We start from the raw sequence: 8,420 nt of genomic DNA on the forward strand, positions 1-8,420 counted from the left end.
GATAACACAGTGAACAAACAGGAGTGGAAAATTTTTAATATAAAAGCAAATACACACACAAGTTAAATACAAGTACACGATTCTTTAAGTGAATACCTGCCTTGCATCACTTTACACAAAATCTGTACGTTTCTAGTATTTCACACCAAAAAAAATCTATCACTTTTTAGTAAATGTTAGAAAGGATCTCAAGATTTAATCATCCAAAACAGTGGAACTTGTTTTGCACTTGCTTATTAGATAAAACATTAAGTCACTAGCATGTACTGTATTACTGTGTTGAAGACCTTGTGTGGTAAGAAGTAAGCCCCCAGTTTCACTACAGAAGACTTCTTAATCAAATCACAACACAATGTGAAATATATTAAATAATAAAAGCAGATAAATGAGAACTACACTAATACAAATACGTACTAACTGTTTCTATAAAAGGGAGATAAGATGTAGAAAAAATTTTCATGGCAATTAACTGGTCACATGGTACTTTAGGTATCAAACCAAAATATAGTAATAAGGGATATTTTAAGACATGAATGAAGGCTCTGTGGATTGGCTTATGAAGGGTACTCCCTATTTTAATAGGCTGTGTCAAAAAGGGGGACAGATTCTGGCAAATGACCTGAGTACTTCAATGACAAAACAATAATAGTTACTGGAATAAAGAAATAAGAATAGACACTGAAGTCTGTCAGTACATAAGAGAGACAGAACTGCACAAACTCTTACTAGCTTGTCTGTCATGCAATGAATGAGACCAACAGAGACTGGAAGATGAAGGTAAAGAGATCAACATGACCATATTTAATATGATTTTCCATCTCTTTTTGAATTACAAAGTTCATCACAGTCCAGAATGGAAGCACTATGGTTGCAAATATGGGAAAGGATATTTTAAATAAGTTAGCCATACAATAATAGAAAAGGGTCCATTCTTGAATATATAACAGTGAAGAAGCAGCAAAATTTAGGTATGCTTTAGTTGTGTATATCTACAGAAACTGAATTTTTTATGATGGTACTGAATTATAGGCTTGAACGCTTTGGAAAGCAACGGTGCCATCAATAGTGATAGAACTTGACAGACAAAGATTAAGATCTGGAACAACCCACTCTAAAGTAAATCCAGTTTTTTAAAACTGGAGTCGATACATACTTAACTACAGAAATCACAACATACTTAACTACGGAAATCACTCATATATTACAATCCAAATCCCAAAGCTCTTGCTGTGATAAAACTTCTGTGGAAATGAGAGATTTCTCAAAGTGAGGACCTGAAGGTTTGGCTTCCACGGAGACCTCTGGCAGCGCTCCGAGTGACCGCACCGCGCCGGGGAGGGGAACGGTTCTGGCGGGGCGCGCTGCGGGAGCCCCCCGGTGGGTGAAAGAAGAAAATGCCCCGAAGTACCAAGCGCCGAGACAGACGACTCCGGCCACTTAAACTGGATTTTTACACCTAAGATTGCAGTGTTTTGTAATTATTCATTAAAATTTATTTCTTTGAATCAGCTATTACAAAATGGTGAGTTTCAACATCACTCCTCCTCTATAATTATCCTCTTCCCCCCACTACTCTAATGATTATTCAGCTGCAACCCAAGGAGAGAAGCACTTCACTTGCAGAAAATAAATGAAACGAGAAGAACAGGTCAAACTAAACCCTCATCAGCAATATAGAAGTATTGCTATACCACATATGCACCTATGCTGTTTCTATTACTGGGGACAGGGAACATTAATTAAGTCTTAGTAGTAGTTTGAAGCCCTAGCATTCCTTTGGGTCTTGTAAAACAAACATACACACCAAAATTCTCAATACTGAATAAAGACTTGAGCGATGAGATTGCTCCTCACTATGTACATACACAGGCCTGGCTCTGCATGGTTTGCATATACCCAATGTCTCTTGATTCCACACGTTTAATAACTTTTTGTCTAAAGATACTGGCAGGGAGATCAGTATTTGGTTGTATCCATATTCACTGACGACCAAGTGAAACATCATCCACATAGTTAAAGATCATATATTTAAGAACAGATAGAAAGAGCAGGAAGTAAAATAATTTGCTCTCCTGCTAAGACAAAAGTACAGATGTAACTGCTGTATGCCACTACTGATCAAAAATGCCTAAATGATAAAACTCTAAAGTCAGCAGCCACGATCTCATGCCATTTCTCCTGTGACATTGCTTTGTCCACTGCCCTATGACTAAATTCCTGGTGCAGTCACTGAGAACAATGATTTCTTTTGCGTTCTCCAAAATGTTATCTTCTATCTAAATACAGTTGCCTTGTGACTGGCATTAATCACTAACTCCTTCAAGTAGGAAGTGACTCTCAGGACCTTTCTCGTCCAACCCCCTGCTGAAAGCAAGGTCACAATGAATCCAGACCACATTGCTCAAAGTTTTATCAGTCAAGTCTTGTAAACCTCCAAGACTGGAGGTTACAAAACCAACCTGGGCTTATCTGTTCCACTGCTTAATTATCCTTACACTTTTTTTTTCTTCCATATATCCAGTCAGATCCTCCTATTTCATTTTATGTCTGCTGTCTCTCCTCCTACCATGCACTACAAACTCCATGGTCTAGACAACCTCCCTGCCTGCTGTTTGGGCCCCCAAAGCCATCTCTTTCCCAGGCTGAACAAGCCCAGCTCCCTGACCTCTCCTCACAAAGAAAATGCTCCAGAGCCAGCCATTGTGGCAACCCTCCCCTGAAGGTCACCCCTTGCTCATTCCAGTTTATCTTGAACTGAGAACATTAGATTCATCAACTCCTCCTTTTCAACTGGAAGCATTAAGCCTACCTTCTTTTCTTATTTTGAAACAAAATAAAACTTCCATGTCCTGGGTATGAATTTAAGGCCTATTTTGCTGTTTAGAGATGAGGCTCAACGATTAACTATAGTACACAAACACCTCTGGTGTGCAGCTAGGCAGCCCTTAATGTTCTGGGTTCTTTATGCAGTCCATATGCTAGGTTTAAATAATGTAAGCAGCTCTGAATCAGTCTTCTGACCCAGAAGAAATTCACTTTTATCTTGAAGATTACCCTCTAACTTTATCAAATGATAGAAACCCTAACCTTTGTTGACATCCTAAGAATGGCCATAGTGAGCTGGACTACCTGATAGTAACGGGAATGATTGAGACTGTGCAGCTTCCTCTACTGACCTTTCAGTGCCTACAGCAAACCTTTCAGAGAACAGGGAAAGCTGAAGAAGCTTCCCTTGCAAATCCTGTCCATTTCTGGCACTCCCCTGCTTAGGGAACTTCTGAGCTGGAGGTTGCTTCTCGATCAGAGCGCTTAATACTGCTTGACAGACCTCTCATCCATGAACTTCTCTATTAATTTTTAACATATGCATACTTTTGGCATTCAAATCACCCTAAGGTAAGGATATCTATTTTTTAAATTGTATGAAGCAGTCCCTTTCTAAGTCTGCTGCTTGTTAACCTACTTTGTGCCAAATTTTCTTGACACAAGCACAACTAATCATTTTCTATTCCCTGTTCCTCATGCCAGTCAGAACTTTCACAATTCTATAATTTCTCCTTGAGTAGCATCTTTTCGAGGACAGCAATTCCAAATTATTTAGGTTTTTTGTGCACAGCAGCTATTCCTTACTTTGTTCATTCTTGATGTACTTTAAACTATCTCAAATTCTCTATCACTTTTTGACATGGACATCAAAACAGCTCAGTGTTTGTGAAGTATAATAACAATCTGGTTGTCTATCCCCTTTCTGCCATTCTTTGCCTTTTTGACTACCTCTGAAGATTTCGTCAAAAGCTAAACTTACTGGCAGATCTGCTATTAAATTCAGGGGGTCAGAAGTCCATCCCGGGAAATTCTCCAAACATGTTCCTTCCAAGTTTATGCCTTAGTTGCAATTTTCCCATGTACGGACTAGAAGTATAACCTAGGACAAATATGCAGAAAATAGTACTTTGGATGTTCTAGTATGATGAAGCAGTCAGTTCATTATTTGTCTGGTATCATGAGAAAAATACTGGGGAAATCTCTTTTTATTCTAAATGAAAACATCAAGCAGAAAGTTTCAGGGGAATACAGCAGTTCACACTCATTTTTCTTGTGGGAATGTTCATACATCTCTATTGTGGAAGTTCACATTGTTTTCATTCTTATCAGCTCATACAGAGCTGTAATTTACATACAGAACAGCTTTTAATATTTTTTTTTAAAGAAAAAAAAATATTGTTGGAAATAAATTTTACCAGGAGATAGTGTAGGTATCTAATGAGGGCTGTAAAAATTATTAGGAACTTTAAGGTCAATTTATCAATTCTGTCCTCAAACACCTTTTTTAGAATTCTGTTTTTGTTGAAGTAAACAAACCAAAGAACAGAACAGAGAAGAACCTTCATAAACATTATTATGTAATTGTTACTAATGTATTAAAAGCACCACTACTCCCAGTTCTTCCATAGATTAATTCTAAATTTCTAACTCAACTATTTATTTTTATTTAGCATGTTGTAGCCTTTTAAAAGATGAACTCTGTTCCCAACTAAAAGCAACAAAAAGCTTTTGCCCCACCTACTTCAACACTATTCGAACAATAAAAGACACACATATTTTAGATTAGCTAAGATTAGATTGCACAGATTAGCTATTCCTCTCTATCTTGTGACAGTTCTGTGCTTTCATAAAGAGTTTACTAGTCTCAAACTGTGCATGTTAGGTTTTTCTTTGCATGTTAGAAACTCCCATGTTCTAGGGACTGGGTTTCGTCTAGGACAATGATCCATTTTAAGTACATCAATTATTACATATATCCATTATATAATTTGATTTTTATATATTATTTTGTGGGATTTATTACAAAAAATATCAAGAACGGCATGATAAATAGGCACAAAAAGTGATTTGACAAAGTGATGGCACAGAAAGCTTACTTTTAACCTCCAAAAAGGATGATTCAACCTTTGAATTGGGTTCCCTGAAGAACAGCCTGCCAGTGCTGATGGGTATGCTAGGAGGAACACCACTATGTGCTTACCTGCTTCATATATGCTTTCCTTAAATTCCACTAAACCTTGAAAAAACCTTTTTCCAAACCTTATGGGACCATTTGTTTTTCCTCAGTGTGACATCATTACTTCTTTTGAAAACTGTCCTTTTCCCTACACTTACCCAAAATAAGAACTGAGCTGACTAAGTTAAGGTCAAGCTGATTTTTTCATGAGGTTCATAAACTATGCCTTGTCCTAATTTTTCATGTAAATACTGAACCACTGACATAACTAATATTGAGTAAGGTTTAGAGGGAAAATGAGGTTTCTCTCCGTGAAAAGGAACAGTAGACTGCACTAAAGGCAAGCACTCTGAAGAGATCAGAATGACTGGGGAGCTTGAAACAAGGTAACACTTTAGGATAAGGAAACAGTACAAGGAGCAAAGACATTAAGGACATAATGATGTTCCCTATTAACCTAGTGATAAATAATGTAGAAGTTAACTATGTGAAAGCCTAAAATATTTGTTAATTATAGTGCAGACTGGCATTCCAATTTTGCCCTTTTTTCTTCTTTTTTTGGCTATGCATGATAAAGTGGAAATTCTTTCTTATTCACAGAATGGACATTAACTTTTAATAATGTTGAAGAAAAAAACCAAAGCTGTGCTACTGGTTAAATAAGGCTAAGTAAGCACCTAAGTACAGTGATGGAAGGAAAGATGCCTGTATTGACATAATACGGTATGACAAACCAAACTTAAAACCTAGTTTGGTCTGCAGAAATGGTGAATAAGCTACAACATTAAATCAAAGAGAAGAAATTACAAGAAGTTACAGCTCATTTTATTGACATAAGTTTATGGACTTAAAAAAAGCTATTGTTGCCAATGCTTAATTACATTAAGTTCTGTGTCACAGTGCTTACAGGTTCTACTGGATTCTAAGCCGCAAAACACAAAGAATAACTGCACCTTCAAGAAGGAAAAAAAAAAGGAAGAAAAAGTAGACTTAATCAGAGAACTTCAAACTATGGCATTACCATTAGCCCACACGCTTTCAGTCCCCTTGAAACTTGTGGGATTACCAAGTGTGACAAGAGCAGCGCAGTCAAGCGAGAAGGTGCACCTGCTCCCTGTTGGTATGTACACTATCTGGTTCAAGTATGATACTAATCCCTTGTCCTGGTCAAAATGAAGACTGTATCTCATTTCATATATTTTAATTTCTACAATATCACTCCTCTTCTTTCTCTCTGTACCACACAAATACTTCAGTAATAAACAAACTTGTGGAATTTACTTTTAAGTAATATCTAAGACATTTCTCCGAGTTTAGAATTATTTCTCATTCTACATAACAATTACTATAATAGTTCCTTTTAGATAAGTTTATATTGTTTAGAACATAAAATCTTTATTTTTAAATTTCTTTCCTTTATAACAAAATATTTGCAGTCTTTTTTTTTTTTTTTTTTTTTTCCTTCACTGTGCAACTGTCTTGCCTGGGGAAGTGAGGATGGTGTTTAGGGAAGGCCACAGATACTCTTCCACATTTTCTTTTCCACACTGTGACTGCAACTGCCACAATGCATGTCAGGTCTTCTGAGGAATATGTTAACAGCATTCTCTTCAGACTCACTCATTCTATTTTCATTTACACATTTTCTCAAGACCTGTTAAAACCTCTAATATTTTTTTTTTAGTATGCGTAATGACAATTTTTAATGACTCAATTATTAGCTTGCACTTACCAATCCTAGATACAAGCATGTCCAACAAAACCTTTTGGAAATCATTTCACCTTTTGTACAGGCCTACTTTTTGTACTATTCTCACCCTGTGACCCCATACATGACGCCACTCTTTAGCACATTCACTGATCTTGCAGCACATTGTGGCACCTTGATGAAAAGCTTTTACTTGCAGGAGCAAAGAAGCGTGAAAGAGGACAAGACAAATCTCTGAGCCTAGGCAGGAAAAGAGGCACGTTCACTACTGGAGTGTAGGAGAGAACGGCACCACAGGGACAGCTACTAGGTTCATCTTATAAGCTGTGATAGCTTAACTCCGTTGTTGGAAACATAGCACTGGTATACACCGCTGCAGCTGAGACTAGATCTACTGATCGTGAGGATCCCAAGCACTCAGCATGGCACCACACTATCTTTCAGCTGAGAGGTGATCAGTAACTTTGGTATGAATGAGGGCACTTCACTGCCTGGCCATACCACACCACAGCCCCCTACCTTCTCTCAAGCAATAACTCTCTGCAAAATATACACCTGCTCTTCTGGCCTCCTCTATTTGTGCAGAGCAGAGATGTTTCTTCTGCACTGACGACCAACTGCCTCATCTCTTATTTCTTGACCTCATTAATTTGTCTTAACGATCAATGTGCTTTACGGAGTTTTGTCCTGTAGTTGTTCATTTTCACCCCATGACATAACACAATTGAGTAAAGTGCAGGTAGACTTGGGGCACTACAAACAGTAGCCATCCTAGGCGCTGTCTACAGTAACTGCACAAGACAAACATAGCCCTAGCATGCCAAAAAATGTCTAACCAACTTATCCTCAGGGGTGGTCCTGTCAATAGATATTGTGAATAATCAGAAATCTGACCTCAAATTTATCTGTGAGCACCCTCTTACAGACAGAGCTGTGTCAATACAGCCATGAAAAATGTTAGCCTTGGGTCCTCCAGGAATACTAAACAAGGGATGAATTTTTTGTCTCCAGAAGATATCACAAAAGTCAATGCATCAACTGTAAACTGTTTTTAAGACTTAAGTTTATAGGACTTAGGTTTGCACAAGAGAAAGGTCACAATTTGAACAGTTTAAAAAAATACTAACTTTGCTATTAAACTGTGGTATTTTTACATTTTTGCATGTACCTGGTATCTTCAGTGTCCCATACAAAAGTAAAAAAGAAAATATTCTGAAGTTGACCCCCTGAATTCCGTTTCTAGATCACTCTTCATATAAAGATCTGACGATTTCATTAGAATAAGGAAAGAAATACTTTGAATTTATAGACTTAGAGTTCTAGCGAATAAAGAAAACATATTCAGATAGCTAGTGGTAAACATGGCATTGAACTTACATTTTGCCTACACTGTACATATAAACCTATTACTTCCACTCTGACCAATACTAGAGCTCTTCCTTTAAACTATGAGTTACAGTAAATCTTTCATATAGGGATGTGATTTTTTTTCCACTGAAACCTTGAAAACCTCACCTGTTACCCAGGTAAGACTAGGTTAGCAACCATATTTACTAAATAAGAATGGATCTGACAAAGTGATGCTAATTTCTTTAGAAGTACTATTTACTGCAAAAATACAGGAAGATTGTGACAAAAGACGCAAAATAGTCTTTTTCTGTTACTGTTATTTGGTTTATGTAACCATTTCAGTCAATACAAAAACATTTG

The sequence above is a fragment of the Falco biarmicus genome, chromosome 6 (genome assembly GCF_023638135.1).
Source record: "Falco biarmicus isolate bFalBia1 chromosome 6, bFalBia1.pri, whole genome shotgun sequence".
Taxonomy (NCBI): domain Eukaryota; kingdom Metazoa; phylum Chordata; class Aves; order Falconiformes; family Falconidae; genus Falco; species Falco biarmicus.